This window comes from Triticum aestivum, chromosome 2B (genome assembly GCF_018294505.1).
Source record: "Triticum aestivum cultivar Chinese Spring chromosome 2B, IWGSC CS RefSeq v2.1, whole genome shotgun sequence".
Lineage (NCBI taxonomy): Eukaryota > Viridiplantae > Streptophyta > Magnoliopsida > Poales > Poaceae > Triticum > Triticum aestivum.
Genome location: NC_057798.1, coordinates 660,710,844 through 660,733,604, shown reverse-complemented (window position 1 = coordinate 660,733,604; position 22,761 = coordinate 660,710,844).

Here is a 22,761-nt window from a genome sequence, read left to right as displayed (position 1 = left end):
CATGCCTGGGAGCTACTTCGGCCTGGTGCGGCGGCTGGTGGATGCGTGTCCATGGGTTGAAGTCATCAAGCACTCCGCCTATATTGAAGGTGCCCGTCGGGCCCTTGCCCGTGCAAAGGTGCAATGGGGCAAGATGGATGCTGAGAAGCTTGTGACGGACACGCCACCGCCGGGCAAAGAGTATCGCACGCCTGAGATGTATTATAAGAGTGTCCTGAAGGGTGCCCGCATTATTGCGGGTGAGTGCTCCAAAGATGTAATATTTGAGTAGACTCGCATTTGGTTATCCTGTGCGCTGAAAACTTTGTTCATATGCGCTAAGCAACGCTTGTTAATTTAAAATATTACCTTCTGTGCAGCCGTTTATCAAATCTGAGAGATGGCAAGTCTACGGCTTCAGCCCCCATGCCACGAGTGCTGGGGTGTTCGGGATAAATTTGAGCACTCTTGTTCCCATTTTTGGGTCCATCTAGGGATGCACTCAACACAACGAACGAGGCAACCGGACTTATAATGCTTGAACACTCTCACTTAGCCATAGAATTCTATAATTTTAAATTTCGGCGAAGCCCCTAGTCTTCGGAAGGCCGAATTTGGGGCGCTATCCACGCCTGGGCCGGACAAAGCCGGTTCCTCGCTCTAAGCGGCATAAGTCTTTAGGGACTCGAAAAACAAACCTCTCGAACAGTGACCGACTCTCGCCTCATCATGACGGTCAGTTTTAGCTTTCTCCACTGAGGCGCTCGCCCAGCTCAACCGGGGCGCAATCGCAGTGGTTCTCCCAGTGCTACCTTAGCCGATACAACGGAACGTAAGGTACCAAAACATGGGAGTCGGGCAAACCCAACTATTGACCCAAGACATGATTCGGAGCCGATGCATATAATGCTATAAGTTTGGGGTGCCGCACTTGTCAAAGTGTTCGGACTTATCACACCATGATGCGGGAAACATAAGCCCCTGGTGTTATTTAGCCGTACCAAAGTGTACGGATGCAACATCTCATAAATGAACATATGTATAATAAAGAAATGCAATTATGGGCAAAAAAGGTGCATTGTTTATTCAAGTGATACTGCTGTGAATGCTGAACGATACAAATAGTGCGATAGGCAAGGGATGGGACTATTAAACATGTCCCCCTCCAGAGGTAGGCTGCGGGATAGTGTATAAAACAGAATTAATGCTCGTAGTGGAGACCACCTGGATATTCATTGTAGCCTTTCTCCTTCCCTGGCTGTTGCATCGCGAGTTCGGCAGGTCTACTGTCGGACAGGGCCTCTGATGAATGGAGTCCTGTGGGTAAAAAAAGGAAAATAAAAAAAAGAACGACACACTTGAGAGCCCCTGGTGTGGTTAAGCCGCATTCTGGGCCTATCGTGGTCGTGCCCCTCCCCCTATGCCCATGGTATCTTCAGAGCGTAATGATGTACGTGAAGGGCCAGTCTTGCAATTTTGGAGGGGCTGGGGATGGGGCCGCATTGCTACGCGTGCTCGGAACGCGCCGGGTGGTCTTGTTGTAGGTTACTCCGGGCGCGTTTAGCCGTGTCCGGTCACTTAACGGCCGGACTCGAGAATTGCCTTAAGAGGCTGCACTGTACTTCTGCCGCGAGAGCCGCTGTATGTTCCTTCGTTCAGAGGGAGCGTTCAGTGTTTCCGTTGACCGTGATGACTCCTCGAGGGCCTGGCATCTTGAGCTTGAGGTATGCGTAGTGCGGCACCGCGTTGAACTTTGCAAACGCGGTACGTCCGAGCAGAGCATGATAACCGCTGCGGAACGGAACTATGTCGAAGATTAACTCCTCGCTCCGGAAGTTATCCGAGGATCCAAAGACCACTTCCAGTGTAACTGAGCCTGTACAATTGGCCTCTACACCTGGTATGACGCCTTTAAAGGTCGTCTTTGTAGGTTTAATCCTTGAGGGGTCTATGCCCATTTTGCGCACTGTATCCTGATAAAGCAGGTTCAGGCTACTGCCGCCGTCCATCAGGACTCTGGTGAGGTGAAATCCATCGACGATTGGGTCTAGCACCAATGCAGCGAATCCGTCGTGGCGGATGCTGGTGGGGTGGTCCCTTCGATCAAAAGTGATCGGGCAAGAGGACCATGGGTTGAACTTCGGGGCGACTGGCTCCATCGCGTATACGTCCCTAAGTGCACGCTTCCGCTCCCTCTTCGGTATGTGGGTTGCGTATATCATGTTCACCGTCCGCACTTGTGGGGGGAAACCCTTCTGTCCTCTATTGTTCGGTGGTCGGGTCTCTTCCTCGTCATCACTATGCAGCCCCTTGTCGTTGTTTTCGGCAATTAACTTACCTGCCTGCTTGAATACCCAACAGTCCCTGTTGGTGTGGTTAGCTGGCTTGTCGGGGGTGCCGTGTATCTGGCACGAGCGATCGAGTATTCGGTCCAAATTGGACGGACCCGGAGTAGTTCTTTTGAATGGCTTTTTCCGCTCACCGGACTTAGAGCCTCTGAATCCGGCATTGACTGTCGTATCCTCATTATTGTCGCCGTTAATCCGGCGTTTGTTCTTGTTGCGACGCGAACTGCCATTGTGGTCCTTGATATCCGGACTGCCAGAATTTTTGCTGAGGTTGTTGCTGCGGGCTAGCCAGATGTCTTCTCCCGCGCAGAAGTGGGTCATGAGTGATGTGAGGGCTGCCATGGATTTTGGCTTTTCCTGCCCCAGGTTGCCGGCCAAGCCACTCGTCATGCATGTTATGTTCAAAGGCCGCGAGGGTCTCTGCATCCGGACAGTCGACGATTTGATTTTTCTTAGTTAAGAACCGTGTCCAGAATTGTCTGGCCGATTTGTCTAGCTGCTGAATTATGTGGCTTAGGTCGTCAGCATCTGGTGGTCGCACATACGTGCCCTGAAAGTTATCAAGGAATGCGGCTTCCAGGTCCTCCCAACTCCCAATTGATTCTGCTGGTAAGCTGTTAAGCCAATGCCGAGCTGGTCCTTTAAGCTTGAGTGGGAGGTATTTGATGGCGTGGAGATCATCACTGCGGGCCATGTGGATATGAAGGAGATAGTCTTCGATCCAAACCGCGGGGTCCGTTGTGCCATCATAAGATTCAATATTCACGGGTTTAAACCCTTCGGGGATTTGATGATCCATTACTTCATCTGTGAAGCATAGTGGGTGTGCGGCGCCTCTGTATTGGGCTATATCACGACGAAGCTCAAAAGAGTTTTGTCTACTGTGTTCGGCCCGGCCGGACTTGCTGTGTCCGGTGCGACGGTTGTTGTCACGTATCATGGGGCGCCCCGTGATCCGTAGATCGATCTTGATTGTCTTTCCTTATCCTCCAATATATCTTGCAAGTCCGGAGCGTTCCCCTGTGGTCTTGTGCTTTTCGAGCGATGCTGGGGTACGGTTCTAATGGAGGGCCTAGAGGCCTCTCTGTCGCGGCCACGGGGTGGCCGGTCAGCCGTATCGTGCTCTGGTGATGCGAGTTTATATGCCTCCTCCTCTAATCGGTGTAGCAGCTTGCATTTGGGGTAACTTTTGGAGGGGTGTACGAGCTCATGCTCTTCGGCCGCAAGGACTTCAGTCCATCTGTCGGCTAGCAGATCTTGATCAGCTCTAAGTTGTTGCTGCTTTTTCTTGAGGCTCTTTGCCGTGGCCATAAGCCTGCGTTTAAAACGCTCTTGTTCGGCGGGATCCTCAGGCATGACAAATTCGTCGTCGTCGAGGCTTTCCTCGTGTCCGGAGGGAGGCATGTAATTATCATCCTCTACCTCTTCGTCTGCCGCTCTCTCATGAGGGCTAGTGTCTCCGTCCTCCTGTGCTGAATCTTGCTGCAGGGGGTTGTCTTCGGCACTGTTTGGGGTGTTATTATCTCCGGTGTCGGAATCTCCATTCTTGCTTTGGCGGGATTTAGAGCGGCGCCGCTGACGCCGGCGTTTGGGCTGTTTCTTGGAGGGGTCATCCTCCTCTGTTCCTCCGTTGTTCCCATCCTTTGGGATATCCACCATGTATATGTCATATGATGAGGTGGCTTTCCAGTGCCCAGTAGGCGCTGGTTCTTGGTCGTCTCCGGCATCGTCGTCCATACCGTCGATGTCTTCGGAGTCGAAGTCTAGCATGTCGGTTAGATCGTCGACAATGGCTACTAAGTGGGTGGTGGGTGGGTTTTGAATTTCTTCGTCATCCGCATCCCAACCGTCCTGACCGAAGTCCGGCCAGGGCTCTCCTGATAACGAGAGATACTTTAGCGAACTCAAGATGTCGCCGAAAGGTGAGTGTTGAAAGATGTCCGCAGCGGTGAACTCCATGATCGGCGCCCAATCGGATTCGGTTGAAGGGGGCGCGGGAGGCTCGGAGTCCGGCACCACGGAGTCACGAGCTTCACAAGGGACAAGGTTAGTGTTCGGCTCCATCGCCGTAGAGGTTGCAGCCCCCAAGGCGGTGTCTAACCATCCATCCTCGATCTGCGCAGCCGGCTCCGAATCGAGGGTCGGAGCGGGCTGGTGTGCGGCCTCCAGGGCATTGTCCGACTACAGAGCTAAATCATGCCCATCGTGACAGTGCAGCGCGCTCGGCCGTGGTTTGAATCCATCGAAGATCAAGTCTCCGTAGATGTCAGCCGTGAAGTTCAAACTTCCAAATCTGACCTGACGGCCAGGGGCGTAGCTTTCGATCTGCTCCAGATGGCCAAGCGAATTGGCCCGCAGTGCAAAGCCGCCGAATACGAAGATCTATCCGAGAAGAAAAGTCTCACCCTGGACTGCGTCGTTGGTGATGATCGAAGAAGCCATCGAGCCTATCGGTGACGACACAGAGGAACTCTCAATGAAAGCACCAATGTCGGTGTCAAAACCGGCGGATCTCGGGTAGGGGTCCCAAACTGTGTGTCTAGGCGGATGGTAACAGGAGACGAGGGACACAATGTTTTACCCAGGTTAGGGCCCTCTTGATGGAGGTAAAACCCTACGTCCTGCTTGATTGATATTGATGATGTGGGTATTACAAGAGTAGATCTACCATGAGATCAAGGAGGCTAAACCCTAAAATCTAGCCTATGGTATGATTGTTGTTCGTCCTACGGACTAAAGCCATCTGGTTTATATAGCCACCGGAGAGGGCTAGGGTTACACAGAGTCGGTTACAATGGTAGGAGATCTACATATCCATATTGCCACGCTTGCCTTCCACGCCAAGGAAAGTCCCATCCGGACACGGGACGAAGTCTTCAATCTTGTATCTTCATAGTCTTGGAGTCCGGCCGATGATGATAGTTCGGCTATCCGGACACCCCCTAGTCCAGGACTCCCTCACTAGCTATATATGCATTCCTAGTTAAATACAATAAATATGAAGAAAGAGATAGAGAGGAGATGGAAAAAAGTAATAATACAATAGCCAACCTTATAATTTTTTTGCGGGAAATAGCCAACCTTATAGCCCACACTACTGTATGAGTGCATATAATAGATGATGGCTATAGATGACATGGTAGTTCCTTATAACCATCGACTGGCTATATTATTCAGCATGCTCTAATGCGTTTTTCAAAACCGCATTTGACTATTGACAAGATTAATAGTACATGAGATGTATAATGTGAAAATCATATCATTGGAAGCTCCTTTCACATACGAATTTGACTGTATGCTTTGTGTAAGTTGCATGTCATATATTATTACTCTAACATTTGGTCAAAGTTAGCCTCGAAAAATGCATTAGGCCCTGTATAGTAAATGGAAGGAGGGAGTAGTAGTGGAAGTGGATCCTCTGATGTAGGTATCCCTAACTTACCCTCCCTTTCGGTCACTTACTGGCGGACCCCATGCTAGCTAGGCCCCTCATGTCAGTTACTCAATGGGTTTGGCCACGTCAGGGGATCCTCATCCGTAGTATACTCCCTCTATTTTTATTTACTCCGCATAAAACGGAGGGAGTGATAGTATAAATGACACGGGCGAGGGAGGGGGAGGGACGTCGGTTTGTTCTCAACTGCGATCCCACAAGCGAGCGAAACGCAAGACGAAGCGTGTTCCATTCAGTGAGCGATATGGAGGGTCCAGCGTGCCGGGGTGCAACGCGAATGTGACAAGAGCGATGTACAGTCAAAACCGATTGATTAGTCGTCACCGGAACCACTATTCACACCAAAACCTTCGCTGCTCGGCCTACGCCAGCCACTGCCCCAAAACAACACCTAATCTCTAGCCCACTCCCCCACCTTTCGATCCCCTAGCCCACATCAAGCGTCCTCTAGTTCGTCGGAAAGCCATGGTGCGCCGCAAGATCACATACTACAAGATGCTGACGCCGGACTGCCGCGGCGGGACAATCCCTGAGTTCTCTAGAGCCAAGCTACGAGGAGGAGGAAGCCGACCCAATGTTCATGGCGGAGGTCACAACGCAGAAGGCCCCCGATGGGTATGAGCCGATGGACGTCGACTTCGTGCCGGCGTCCGAGTCCCCCATGGTGCAGGTGGACCAGCGGTTAAACCTGGCGATACTAAAGAAGGACCGGGAGGCATAGGCTCAACTCGACGCGGAGTGCACGCATGCCGCTGCCATCGAGGCTCTCCTGTAGGAGGAACCGGATGTCGTGGATGCGAACTAGGTGGTGGAGGCTCAACTTGAGGCGGAGCGCATGGATGCCGCTGCCATCAAGGCCCTCCTGCAGGCGAAACTGGACGTCTTGGACTTGAACTGGGCGGCAGAGGCTCAACTCGACGGGGAGCGCGCGGATGCCGCTATCATTAAGGCCCTCCTGCAGGCAGAACTGGACGTCCTGAACTTGAACCGGGCGGCGGAGGCTCAACTCAACGCTGAGTGCACGGATGCCCCTGCCATCGAGGCCCTCCTGCAGGCGGAACCAGACGCCCTCGACTTGAACCGGGCGGTGCTCTCATCCGTGCAGAGCGCACGCACGCTCCGCGTGAACGAGTAGCTGGAGGCCGAGGACAACCATGGTGCGGAGACACACGTCGGCAGCTACGGCCTGGTTCGCGTCGGCAGCCAAAGACGACGAGGTCGTCTCGTTCCGCGAGCAGTGATAGTTTTTCTTTATGTTGTTTTTTTTATGGATCTTTTGTTGTGTAAAAACATATATTCTTATGCTGGTCGCCTGACTTTCATCATTTGGGTCAGTCTACCATTTCAGGCGATTGGATGAATATCCTACGTCTCCTAACCCTTCTTCCCCACCTCTTCTTCTTCCCCAACAAACCACCGCACGGGTCGTACGGATCCTCCCCAACATGCGGTTGGATAAACATACTCTATGAACAAAAATTATGTGGCAGTGATAGGATGGCTGAGTTTGGTTTGTTCACATGCGACAACATGTGTCAGTGAGGGTGCATTCCCTTGGTTGGGTTTGCGGCGTGCAGGAGCGATTGTGTGAGGGTGCAGTGCCACCGCGGCGTGCAGGAGTGACCGTGTGAGGGTGCGGTGTGACCACAGTGTGCAGGAGCGACCGTGTGAGGGTGCGGTGCGACCGCGACGTGCAAGAGCGACCGTGTGAGGGTGCGGTGCGACCGCGACAGCCGTGCGCAAGTGTACCTCCTTTTCATTTTGAAAACTTTAGGCAAGCTTGGCAAAAATGTGTGGTGAAGTATGGCAATGCAAGGCCTAGACCCAAACAGGATAAGTACGTACGTACTAGGAGTACTAGTGTTAAAAAAGAAAGGTGGGGTTTTCCTTCGCGGGATTAATCGATACAAATCCTTGTTTGGCATGTCAATTAATGCGTATTTTTTTCTCCAAAGCCCAAAGAGATAACCATCTCACTCCTCATCACTTGATTAATGCAGCACCATGCAAACCAACCTTCTCACTTCCGCATGCATGCAGGGTATATTAATGTCCTTGGTTGCTAGTATGAGGTAAACCCCATCAATTTTGCCTCAATTAGTGTTTGTGGCCTTTTGCAAATTGTAATTTTGATATACTAGCCTTGCGTACAAAAAAATGGAGGTAGTAACTATATTTGACTTCCTTCCCCATTGTGGTGACATCGATGATATCTCGAACGTTGTGGTTTGGCGAAGTGCGTTCGACGGAGAACACCATTAAGGGAGACCACGGTAAGTCGTTCGTAAGTGCCGCCTGCAAGCTGAGACAACCGCCTTAGTTGCATCCAGGAAGTCCGTTGAACCAAAGGACGCGCAAATGTACTAGTACTACTAGTACACAAGAGCGTCGTCTGTCCAGCTTAGTGCGGTGAGGTGGTTTCTCAAAGAAGACGATTGAGAAGCAGAGTCAGTGAAGAGTGAAATGATGGTTGCTTCATCCGTGCTTTGTGATTTGATGCATCACTGCTTTATGATTTGTGATAGAAGGGACAGGGGAGTAGACTCTGTGCTCTATACTGTACATGCGTCCAAGCAAGGGAGAAAGAGGAGAGACGTTGCATTTTTCTATTCCTTCAATCAATCAATCAATCAGGGAGCTTTGGTTCCATCTTTTTGGCTTTGGCAGCACCGTCCATAATGGTTCCACGAGGCCAAAAGCTATTTTCACATTTGGCTACACACTATGGATGCCCTTAACCGTACCACTTGGTTTTGCTCCTGTGTGCTATTTATACAAATCTGAATTATATTGATCTAAAAAATTATAAAATCAAGATTAGTAAAAAGAAGGTGATTTTGCCGCGCAGATGGCGGGGAGGTTTCTTATTTTTAGAGGACGTTGTCCTGGCGGTTTGCTAACATGCGGTCCCACCTGTCAGTGCTTTACCAAGCCGATCCGCGTCCCACATGAGGCAGAACAATGACAGAAGCAACACGTGGTTAACTTGAAGAAGATGAGGGAGAAGCCGATTCAGCAACGAGTGAAATGATGGTTGCTTCATCCCACCAACTTATTTTTTAGCATTATTACTTCGTCCCTCCAACTTAACTGCGGGAACGATGCAGCTTTGTGATTTGATGCCTCATTGCTCATTACTACGCCAGCGCCATGCCTGGGGTGCTTCACCCTGGCTGTTCTGCACTGTATTTCGGTATGGCACATGGACCCGGTAGCTTGATGTCCCACATGTCGGCGAAAGGGACTAGAATATTTATGAAAGCGAGCGCTCTACTCTTACAACGGAGGAGTACATGACATGGCGGCCCAATGAACTATCACTTGTACTGTATAGTACTATAGTTTTGCTATTTCGCATGATCCATCAATACAAACACGATTAAACAGGAAAGGGCGGGATTTTCCCTGCGCGGTAGATGATATTGGCCATACATTTCAAAGGCAATTTTTATGTATGCAAATTCAATAATTAAGTAACAATATGATATCTAGTAAAACTAAAAACACATATGATTTATTGTGTTAGAGTGCAATTGTAGTGTTGTATTGCATAGTTGTTAGATGTAACATGTGAGAACGTGCAGAGATGTAGTTTTGGAGGGCCTATAGAGAGAAAAGCGTAATACATTCACCGAACTTCAGAATAAGCTGATTACGGTCACTATATACGTTTTGCGATGATTATCCGGTCACTTGCTCACGGTTCAGCATCGGATTGCACTCTGTTGACCGGCCAAATAGTCTGCATGGCACCATGTTGACTAGTTAAATTGACCATGTTCCTTGTGGGTCTCACCTGTCAGTTCGCGGAGGGAAAAGGTCAGATAAACACAAATTTACGCAAGCGCGACAAGACTCCAACCCGTGCGCGGGAATCACTTGGTTGTGTATGTGTCTGTCAGGGCCTGATGTGTGTGCATGCACATGTAGGTTGAGCACTTGAGCGTGAGAGTGTGTGTTGGTCGTGTGGTGTACTAGTGTGTGCATGCAAGCGTGCGTGTGAGTGTTGCGTGTGTGCGTGGCTATGTGTGTACGTGTGAGTGTTGCGTGCGATCGAGCTGCATGCGTTCGTGTGAGTGTTGTGTGCATGCAGTTCGTGTGCATGTGTGCGTGTGTGTACAATCACCACACCAACTCTTGTCTGTTAAAACAGATGGCTCAACATACCAATACAAGGCCACCTTGTCTACTGTGCCCACGGTCATGACTTTGAACCACCGTCCAATATTTTTTTGTCGTTTGTTTTCATTCTTACTAGCAAGATGCCCGTGCATTGCACATAACATCAAGATGCATTTGTATGACTAGTTTATCTTGTGAGAGAAAAGGATGAATGAGGGAATGCATTATTTGCAAATGTGGAGAGGTGTGTGGGTACCTTTTTGCAAAATTGCCATTGTTTCCTTCCTATCTGTTAGATATAAATCGGATGGCCTATATTGCAGAATGGCAGGCACACCATCATCACCAACTCTGTTTTTATAAGAGTGTATTTTATAAGAGTGTAGATGTAGAGTAGATACAAACCGACAGGTGGGCCCAATGGTAGTGAGATAATGTGATGCAACACTAGAGGTGCCACGTGGAGCGTTTAACTGGTAAACTAGTCATGTCTTGCGCAAATACAGAGCTGTACGGTGAGCCCGTGACTATATAATAACCACAAAACATAAATGGTGACCGTAAGTGGGTTCTGAAGTCCAATGTACATATCGTGCTTTCTCTTCAAATACAATGATCATCACTGTATATATCGCGAGAGAAAGATGAAACATGCGTGAATGTGCTGGGGGCTTACTTTTAGAGGACCTCGAGATAGTTTGTGTGCTTACGTGAAAGGGGCGTAGAGGGGGGGGTATGCGATGGAGAGAGAGATGCTCTTCGTTTCTCTTTATTATGACTAACTTTATATATAGTATAAAAATATACACTTTCATAGTGCGGAATAAATATCATTGTGGGAACCATGCAATGCAAATTAGCGTTCATACTCCTCCATATAACTTTGTAATGTTGTATATATGTAGAAATTCAAAAATAATTTTTTGGCCACACTTTATTCAAAAGGAATGTTGTATGCAAAATAAACATGAAGAGAGGGCTTTTTAGATCAATGGGGTACGTGATGTAATATGTGTGAATGTGTAGTTGATGCATTTGGCAGGGCCTAGAGAGGTATGTGTGTGTATTACGTATTCGAGAGAGGCATGGATAGAGGGGCCGGCGGGGGGTATGGTAGAGATAGCACGAGAAATGAGAGTGGTCTAGAGATAGAGAGAGACGAATATGATGTCATGACGAGAGATTCCCTTGAGTGTGTATATGCAAGGGGGGATAGAGGCACCAGGAGAATTTTTTTGTGTGGTGTCTGTGTTGGTATGTGTGGGTGTGAGAAGATAACGAGACATGGGGGCGGAGGGTGTGTCACCGCATGAGGTCCGGTGGGTCGAGGTGAGGCCCTTCATTCGGTTCCATCCTGTGCCACATTGGTCATCCCGTGACGCATTTAGGGAGACCCATGGATGACTAGTCGTACAAGACAAAAATAGCAGAATTGTGAAGGACTCTGTGTCCACTGACAAAGTCGGCTAGGATTTGTAACCCTAGGTTCTCGGACTAAGGTAACCCCTAATCTCTGATATTACTATTCATCCAACCTAACTTTAAGGGGCATCCTACAAAATGCTCTGCTAGAATCATACTCGTCGATTAGGAAGAGAGGTGTGAGACAATGCGTGAGAGACAGGCCTAAAGATAATGTGCGTACATGAGACACATTGATACGTCTCCAACGTATATATAATTTTTGATTTTTCCATGCTATTATATTACCTGTTTTAGATGTTTATGGGCTTTACTATACACTTTTATATCATTTTTGGAACTAACCTACTAACCGGAGGCCCAGCCCAAATTGCTGTTTTTTGCCTATTTCAATGTTTCGAAGAAAAGGAATATCAAATGGAGTCAAAACGGAATGAACCTTCGGGAGCGATCTTTTTGGAACAAACGCAATCCACGAGACTTGGAGTGGATGTCAAGAAGCAGCCGAGGCGGCCACAAGGGTGCAGGGCGCGCCCCCCACCCTCGTGGGCCCCTCGTGGCTCCCCTGACCGACCTCCTTTGCCTATATATACTTGCATACCCTGAAAACATCCAGGAGCATCACGAAACCCTATTTCCACCGCCGCAACCTTCTATACCCGTGAGATCCCATCTTGGGGCCTTTTCCGGCGCTCCGCCAGAGGGGGAATCGGTCACGGAGGGCTTCTACATCAACACCATAGCCTCTCCGATGAGTTGTGAGTAGTTTACCACAGACATTCGGGTCCATGGTTATTATCTAGATGGCTTCTTCTCTCTCTTTGAATCTCAATACAATGTTCTCCTCGATCTTCTTGGAGATCTATTCAATGTAACTCTTTTTGCGGTGCGTTTGTCGAGATCCGATGAATTGTGGGTTTATGATCAAGTTTATCTATGAGAAATATTTGAATCTACTCTAAATTCTTTTATGTATGATTGGTTATCGTTGCAAGTCTCTTCGAATTATCAGTTTGGTTTGGCCTACTAGATTGATCTTTCTTACAATGGGAGAAGTGCTTAGCATTGGGTTCAATCTTGCGGTGTCCTTTCCCATTGACAACAGGGGCAGCAAGGCATATATTGTATTGTTGCCATCGAGGATAAAAAGATGGGGTTTATATCATATTGCTTGAGTTTATCCCTCTACATCATGTCATCTTGCCTAATGCATTACTCTGTTCTTATGAACTTAATACTCTAGATGCATGCTGGATAGTGGTCGATGTGTGGAGTAATAGTAGTAGATGCAGGCAGGAGTCGGTCTACTTGTCGTGGACGTGATGCCTATATACATGATCATGCCTAGATATTCTCATAACTATGCACTTTTCTATCAATTGCTCGACGGTAATTTGTTCACCCACCGTAATACTTATGCTATCTTGAGAGAAGCCACTAGTGAAACCTATGGCCCCGGGGCCTATTTTCCATCATATAAGTTTCCAATCTACTTTATTTTTTAATCTTTACTTTTCCATCTATATAATAAAAATACCAAAAATATTTATCTTATCTTATTATCTCTATCAGATCTCACTTTCGGAAGTGGTCGTGAAGGGATTGACAACCCCTTTATCGCGTTGGTTGCAAGGTTCTTTTTTGTTTGTGTAGGTACGAGGGACTTGCGTGGCGCCTCCTACTGGATTGATAACTTGGTTCTCAAAAACTGAGGCAAATACTTACGCTACTTTGCTGCATCACCCTTTCCTCTTCAAGGGAAAACCAATGCAGTGCTCAAGAGGTAGCAAGAATGATTTCTGGCGTCGTTGCCGGGGAGTCTACGCACAAGTCAAGACATACCAAGTACCCATCACAAACTCTTATCCCTCGCATTACATTATTTGCCATTTGCCTCTCGTTTTCCTCTCCCCCACTTCACCCTTGCCGTTTTATTCACCCTTCTTCTGTTCTTCTTTTTCGTTTGCTTTGATGTCTTACTTGGCTTGTTTGCTTGTTTGGTTGGAATAGTTGTTTAGTTATTGCTAAACAGAGAACCTAAGATCTATGGATCCTCATTCGCTTGCTAATATTTTTAAGAGATCCAATTATGATGAACCAATTGCTAGTGAGTTTTGTGCACTATATTATCTTTATGAAGTTTTGCTTGAAATTCGTGAATCTGAAAATTGTGATGAAGAAATTTATGAAGAGATTCACGATGGCTCCTTAAATAAAAAGCAAGATTGCAATGATTTTACTATAAATTCTCTTGATGTCAATTTTGCTAATAATATGCAAAACCCTAAGCTTGGGGATGCTAGTTTTGATATGTCTACTACTTGTTGCAATGATCATGATTGGGGTGATTCTTCTTATGATCTTGAAAATTTATTTAAGCCCCATGATGAATATGATTGATAATTGTGTTTGCAATAATATTGAAAGTGGGTTTGGAAAAGTGTCAACTTTAGATCCCACATATTTGGAGTCTGTTCAATCTTATGATATTTTTGATAAAAGTGGGTTTGGAGAGGTCATGACTTTAGTTAATGTTAATCCCACTATCTTGGAAGAGTGTCATCTTTGCATGCATGTGGATCATGTTGAGAATATGTTTTGTGATAGATATATTGTTGAATTTGCTTATGATCCTACATGTAATTATTATGAGAGAGGAAAATATGGTTGTAGAAATTTTCATGTTACTAAATTACCTCTCGTCATGTTGAGATCGCTATCGTCTCTTTCTTCTTCCTTGCATATGCTGATTTTTGCTTTCTATAATAATTTGTTTGCTTATAAAATGCCTATGCATAGGAAGTATGTTAGCCTTAGATGTGTTTATCACGTGTTTTATGATGCTCTCTTTGCGCTTCAATTCTTGTCTTTCATGTGAGCATCATTAAGATTATCAATGCCTAGCTAAAAGGCTTTAAAGAAAAGCGCTTGTTGGGAGACAACCCAATATTTTTACTTGTTTTTATTCAATAAATAATTCATCTAGCCTCTGTTTAGATGTGGTTTTATGTTTTAATTAGTGTTTGTGCCAAGTGGAACCTATAGGATCATCTTGGGTGAAAGTTAACTTCATCTTGCTGAAAAAACACAAACTTTTGCACACACGAGCATAATTTTAATAAATCACAGAAACATGATTTTAAGTTTATTCTTTTTGCATAGATCAATAGACAAATTGCCTAGGACTTCCTATTTTGGTAGGAGTTTTAGAGTTCCAGAAGTATTCAAAAAGTTACGGATTCCTACACACTGTTCTGTTTTTGACAGATTCTATTTTTCGTGTGTTATTTGCTTATTTTAATGAATCTATGGCTAGTATCGGGGGGGTATGAACCATAGGGAAGTTGGAATACATTAGTTTTAACAACAATATAAATAAAGAATGAGTTCATTATAGTACCTTAAGTGGTGGTTTTTCTTTCTTGCACTAACGGAGCTCATGAGATTTCCTGTTGAGTTTTGTGTTGTGCAGTTTTCAAGTTTTGGGTAAAGATTTGATGGACTATGGAATAAGGAGTGGCAAGAACCTAAGCTTGGGGATGCCCATGGAGCCCCAAGATAATTCAAGGACAACCAAAAGCCTAAGCTTGGGGATGCCCCGGAAGGCATCCCCTCTTTCGTCTTCGTCTATCGGTAACTTTACTTGGAGCTATATTTTTATTCACTACATGATATGTGTTTTGCTTGGAGAGTCTTGTATGATATGAGTCTTTGCTTTTTAGTTTAACACAATCATCCCTGATGTACACACCTTTTGGGAGAGACACACATGATTCGGAATTTATTAGAATACTCTATGTGCTTCACTTATATCTTTTGAGCTAGACAGTTTTGCTCTATGTGCTTCACTTATATCTTTTAGAGCACGGCGGTGGTTTTATTTTGTAGAAATTATTGATCTCTCTTGCTTCACTTATATTATTTTGAGAGTCTTTTAGAACAGCATGATATTTGGTATGGTTATAAAATTGGTCCTAGAATGATGGGCATCCAAGTTGGGTATAATAAAAACTATCATAGGAAGTGAATTGAATAATATGATCAACTTGATGCTTGATAATTGTTTTGAGATAAAAAGGTGGTAATGTTAGAGTCATGCTAGTTGGGTAATTATGAAATTGAGAAATACTTGTGTTGAAGTTGGCAAGTCCCGTAGCATGCACGTATGGTAAAGTTGTGTAACAAATTTGTTGCATGGGGTGCTCTTTTGATTGCCTTCCTTATGAGTGGAGGTCGGGATCACGCAATGGTTAACTCCTACCAACCCTTCCCCTAGGAGAATGCGTAGTAGTACTTTTCTTTGAGGGCTAATAATTTTTTTGCAATAAGTATATGAGTTCTTTATGATTAATGTGAGTCCATGGATTATACGCACTCTTACCCTTCCATCATTGCTAGCCTCTACGGTACCGTGCATTGACCTTTCTCACCTTGAGAGTTGGTGCAAACTTCGCCGGTGCATCCAAACCCCGTGATACGATACGCTCTATCACACATAAACCTCCTTATATCTTCCTCAAAACAGCCACCATACCTACCTATTATGGCATTTCCATAGCCATTCCGAGATATATTGCCATGCAACTCTCCACCATTCCGTTTATTATGACATGCTCCATCATTGTTATATTGCTTTTGCATGATCATGTAGTTGACATCGTATTTGTGGCAAGGCCACCATGCATAATTTTTCATACATGTCACTCTTGACTCATTGCATATCCCGGTACACCGCCGGAGGCATTCATATAGAGTCATATCTTGTTCTAGTATCGAGTTGTAATCCATGAGTTGTAAATAAATAGAAGTGTGATGATCATCATTATTAGAGCATTGTCCCTTAAATAAAAAAAGGCCAAATGAAAAAAGAAAGGCCCAAAAAAAGGGGGACAATGTTACTATCCTTTTCCACACTTGTGCTTCAAAGTAGCACCATGATCTTTATGATAGAGAGTCTCTTATTTTGTCACTTTCATATACTAAGTGGGAATTTTTCATTACAGAACTTGGCTTGTATATTCCAATGATGGGCTTCCTCAAAATGCCCTAGCTCTTCGTGAGCAAGCAAGTAGGATGCACACCCACTTAGTTTCTTTTGTTGAGCTTTCATACATTTATAGCTCTAGTGCATCCGTTGCATGGCAATCCCTACTCCTCATGTTGACATCAATTGATGGGCATCTCCATAGCCCGTTGATTAGCCTCGTCAATGTGAGACTTTCTCTTTTTTTGTCTTCTCCACACAACCTCCATCATCATATTCTATTCCACCCATAGTGCCATATCCGAGCTAATTTTTTTTAAAATAATACATTTTTTTATTAATTTTCATAAATATTACACTGGATAAAAAAATTCAAAAATAATACACCGTCGGCCCGCTGCAGACCGACTGGACCTAGTCAGCCCACAACAGGCCGATTGGCTTCCAGTCGGCCTACAACTAGCCAACTGGCCCCTGTCGGCCCACTATGGGATGATTGGGTCCTGTCGGGCAGCTGTAGGCTGACTGGAAGCCAATCGGCCTGTTGTGGGCCGATTGGAGCTAGTTGGCTCGTTGTGGTCGATAGGTGCATCCCCCCCCCATTTTCTACCCTCGCGCGTTTCCCCTTTATTTACCGCCATATTTTCTCGGGCCGCTATCTCCTACCGTCGTCAGTGACGCTTCTATCTATCAATAGAGACATGATCATCTACTTCTGTATGAGACTACGATCAAAAGGATATCCCGACATCTTGGCGAGAACTAGAGAGCGGGAATATATGGCGAGAACGAGCAAAGTGGGAATGGTGAGAATACGAGACTACACTAGACTGCTTACCTACTACCGAGGGTGTTTTATAGGTTGAGAGCACAAAGAAAGGCGGGAGGGAGGCACTGGCGGGAAGTAGAGAGCGAGAAAATATGGCGGGAACTTGATAGCGGGAACTAAGAAAGTGGGAAAATTGTGGCGGGAACATGTGGCGGGAACTACCGAAGCGGGAAAATATGGCGGGAACTACCGAAGCGGGAAAATGTGGCGGGAACTACTAAAGCGGGAAAATATGGCAGGAGGTAGAGAGCGCGGAAATATGGCGGGACCTACCGAAGCGGGAAAATATGGCGGGAAGTACAGAGTGGAAAAATATGGCGGGAACAAGCAAAGCGGGAAAATATGGTGGGAGATGGTGGCCCGAGAAAATATGGCGAGAAACAAAGGGGAAACATGCGAGGGTAGAAAACGTGTGTGGGGGGAGATGCACCTGTCGGCCCATAGCGAGACAATTAGCTCCAATCGGCCCATAGATTGGCTTCCAGTCGGCCTACAGCTGGCCGACAGGACCCAATCAGCCCAAAGTGGGCCAAAAGGGACCGGTTGGCCAGCTGTAGGCCGACAGGAAGCCAATCGGCCTGCTGTGGGCCGACTAGGCCCAGTCGGCCTGCAGCGGGCCGACGGTGTATTATTTTTGAAAAAAATTATCCAGCGTAATATTTATGAAAGTTAGTAAAAATGTATTATTTAAAAAAATAGCTCTATATCCATGGCTCATGCTCATGTATTCCGTGAGAGTTGAAAAAAGCTTAAGCGCGTTAAAAAGTATGAACCAATTGCTTGGCTGAAACCATGGTTGTGCATGATGGGAGTATTTTGTGTGACGAAAATGAAACATAGCCTAACTATATGATTTTGTAGGGATAAACTTTCTTTAGACATGTTATTTTGAGAAGACATGATTACTTGTTAGTATGCTTGAAGTATTACTATTCTCATGTCAATATAAACTTTTATCTTGAATCATTTAGATCTGAACATTCATGCCACAATAAAGAAAATTACATTGAGAAATATGCTAGGTAGCATTCCACATCAAAAATTCTGTTTTTATCATTTACCTACTCGAGGACGAGCAGGAATTAAGCTTGGGGATGCTTGATACGTCTCCAACATATCTATAATTTTTTTATTGTTCCATGCTATTATATTACCCATTTTGGATGTTTATGGGTTTTACTATACACTTTTATATCATTTTTGGGACTAACCTACTAACCGGAGGCCCCGCCCAAATTGTTATTTTTTTTGCCTATTTTAGTGTTTCGAAGAAAAGGGATATCGAACAGAGTCCAAACAGAGTGAAACCTTCAGGAGCGATCTTTTTGGAACAAAGTCAATCCAGGAGACTTGTAGTGGATGTCAAGAAGCAGCCGACGCAGCCACGGGGGTGTAGGGCGCGCCCTAGGGGGGTGGGCGCGCCCCCCACCCTCGTGGGCCCTTGTGGCTCACCTGACCGACCTCCTTCGCCTATATATACTTGCATACCCTGAAAACATCCAGGAGCACCACGAAACCCTATTTCCATCACCGCAACCTTCTGTACCCGTGAGATCCCATCTTGGGGCCTTTTCCGGTGCTCCATCGGAGGGGGAATCGATCACGGAGGGCTTCTACATCAACACCATAGCCTCTCCGATGAGTTGTGAGTAGTTTACCACAGACCTTCGGGTCCATAGTTATTAGCTAGATGGCTTCTTCTCTCTCTTTGAATCTCAATACAATGTTCTCCTCTATCTACTTGGATATCTATTTGATGTAACTCTTTTTGTGGTGTGTTTGTCGAGATCCGATGAATTGTGGGTTTATGATCAACTTTATCTATGAGAAATATTTGAATCTCCTCTGAATTCTTTTATGTATGATTGGTTATCTTTGCAAGTCTCTTCGAATTATCAGTTTGGTTTGGCCTACTAGATTGATCTTTCTTGCAATGGGAGAAGTGCTTAGCTTTGCGTTCAATCTTGCGGTGTCCTTTCCCATTGACAGCAGGGGCAGCAAGGCACGTATTGTATTGTTGCCATCGAGGATAAAAAGATGGGGTTTATATCATATTGGTTGAGTTTATCCCTCTACATCATGTCATCTTGCCTAATGCGTTACTCTGTTCTTATGAACTTAATACTCTAGATGCATGCTGGATAGCAGTCGATGTGTGGAGTAATGGTAGTAGATGCAGGCAGGAGTCGGTCTACTTGTCGTGGACGTGATGCCTATATACATGATCATGCCTAGATATTCTCATAACTATGCACTTTTCTATCAATTGCTCGACAGTAATTTGTTCACCCACCGTAATACTTATGCTATCTTGAGAGAAGCCACTAGTGAAACCTATGGCCCCTGGGTCTATTTTCCATCATATAAGTTTCCAATCTACTTTATTTTGCGATCTTTACTTTTCAATCTATATAATAAAAATACCAAAAATATTTATCTTATCTTATTATCTCTATCAGATCTCACTTTCGCAAAGTGGTCGTGAAGGGATTGGCAACCCCTCTATCACGTTGGTTGCGAGGTTCTTGTTTGTTTGTGTCGGTACGAGGGACTTGCGTGGAGCCTCTTACTGGATTGATACCTTGGTTCTCAAAAACTGAGGGAAATACTTACGCTACTTTGCTGCATCACCCTTTCCTCTTCAAGGGAAAACCAACGCAGTGCTCAAGAGCTAGCACACGTAGGCAGGTCTATGTAAGTATAAAGGGTCGATGGGGATTGTGCGTGTGTATGCTTGTGAGAGGAAGAGTACTTGTGATAAAGGTTAGTGAAAACGGTCGTAAATGGTTATGAGAGGGAGGGAGGGTTATATCAAGAGCATGTTTGTGAAAAAGACACCTCGGGAGAGAGAGTGTGAGCTTGTGTGAGAGACCACCGATGGAGAGTGAAACTACAAGTAAAAGACTGATGTACACATTGATTAAATATATAAATTGTATCCAAATATTAGGATGGGATCATGATATTTGCAATTCGCGTAAGGAACAGTCATTGATCCATCAGACATCTAGATTCTATCAAATTTGAGCATGTCTATGTTATTATTCGACATAATTGATCCACATAGTTAGTATTTTGAACTCCAGACAATGCATCGCTTTAGCAATTGATACGTCTCCCACGTATCTATAATAATTGATTGTTCCATGCTATTATATTATCCTTTTTGGATGTTTATGGGCTTTACTTTACACTTTTATATCATTTTTGGGACTAACCTACTAACCGGAGGCCCAACCCGAATTGTTGTTTTTTCGCCTATTTCAGTGTTTCGAAGAAAAGGAATATCAAACAAGTCCAAACGGAATGAAACCTTCAAGAGCGATCTTTTCGAAACAAACGCAATCCAGGATACTTGGAGTGGACGTCAAGCTGTAAACGACGCGGCCACGAGGGTGCCTGGCACGCCCCTGGGGGTGGGCGCGCCCCCCACCCTCGTGGGCCCCTTGTTGCTCCACTAACGTACTTCCTTCGCCTATATATACTCCCCTACCCTAAAAACATCGCAGAGCACCACAAAAACCTAATTCCACCGCCGCAACCTTCTCTATCCGTGAGATCCCATCTTGGAGCCTTTGTCGGCGCTCCACCGGAGGGGGAATCGATCACGGAGTGCCTCTACATCATCTCCAAGGCCCCTCCTATGAGTTGTGAGTAGTTTGCCACAGACCTTCGAGTCCATAGTTATTAGCTAGATGGCTTCTTCTCTCTCTTTGAATCTCAATACAAAGTTCTCCTCGATCTTCTTGAAGATCTATTCGATGTAACTCTTTTTGCGGTGTGTTTGTCGAGATCCGATGAATTGTGGGTTTATGATCAAGTTTATCTATGAGAAATATTTGAATCTCCTCTGAATTCTTTTATGTGTGATTAAGTTATCTTTGCAAGTCTCTTCGAATTATCAGTTTGGTTTGGCCTACTAGATTGATCTTTCTTGCAATGGGAGAAGTGCTTAGCTTTGGGTTCAATCTTGCGGTGTCCTTTCCCAGTGACAGCAGGGGCAGCAAGACACATATTGTATTGTTGCCATCGAGGATAAAAAGATGGGGTTTATATCATATTGCTTGAGTTTATCCCTCTACATCATGTCATCTTCCTTAATGCATTACTCTGTTCTTATGAACTTAATACTCTAGATGCAGGCAGGAGTCGGTCGATGTGTGGAGTAATAGTAGGAGATGCAAAATTGTTTCGATCTACTTGTTACAGACGTGATGCCTATATACATGATCATGCCTAGATAATCTCATAACTATGCACTTTTCTATCAATTGCTCGACAGTAATTTGTTCACCTACCGTAATACTTATGCTATCTTGAGAGAAGCCACTAGTGAAACCTATGGCCCCCGGGTCTATCTTTTATCATATAAGCTTTCAATCTACTTTTATTTGCATCTTTACTTTTCCAATCTATATCATAAAAATATCAAAAATATTGTCTTATCATATTATCTCTATCATATCTCACTTTCGCAAGTGGCCGTGAAGGGATTGATAACCCCTTTATTGCGTTGGTTGCGAGGTTCTTGTTTGTCTGTGTAGGTGCGTGGGACTTTTGAGGAGCCTCCTACTAGATTTATACCTTGGTTCTCAAAAACTAAGGGAAATACTTACGCTACTTTGCTGCATCACCATTTCCTCTTCAAGGAAAAAAACCAATGCATGCTCAAGAGGTAGCAAGAAGGATTTCTGGCACCATTGTCGGGGAGGTCTTCGCTCAAGTCAAGACATACCAAGTACCCATCACAAACTCATCTCCATCGCATTACATTATTTGCCATTTGCCTCTCGTTTTCCTCTCCCCTACTTCACCCTTATCGTTTTATTCACCCTCTCTTTCCCGTTCTCCTCTTTCTCTTTCGCCTGCCTTCTGTGTGCTTGTGTGTTGGATTGCTTGTCACTATGGCGCAACATAATACCAAATTGTGTGACTTTTCCAATACCAATAATAATGATTTCCTTAGCACTCCGATCGCTCCTCTTAATGATGTTGAGTCTTATGAAATCAATGCAACTTTGTTGAATCTTGTTATGAAAGATCAATTCTCCGGCCTTCCTAGTGAAGATGCCGCTACTCATCTAAACAACTTTGTTGATTTGTGTGATATGCAAAAGAACAAAGATACAGAAAATGACATTGTTAAATTGAAGTTATTTCCATTTTCACTTAGAGATCGTGCTAAAACTTGGTTTTCCTCTATGCCTAAAAATAGTATTGATTCATGAAATAAGTGCAAAGTTGCTTTTATCTCTAAGTATTTTTCCTCCCACCAAGATCATCTCTCTTAGGAACGATATTATGAATTTTAAACAACTTGATCATGAGCATGTTTCCCAATCCTGGGAAAGAATGAAATTAATGATTCGCAATTGGCCTACTCATGGTTTGAACTTATGGATGATCATACAAATTTTTTATGCTAGATTGAATTTTGCTTCTAGAAATCTTTTAGATTCGGCCACGGGAGGCACTTTTATGGAAGTCACCTTAGGATAAGCTACTAAACTCCTAGATAACATTATGGCTAATTATTCTCAATGGCACACCGAAAGATCTACTAGTAAAATAGTGCATGCTATAGAAGAAATTAATGTTTTGAGTGGAAAGATGGATGAACTTA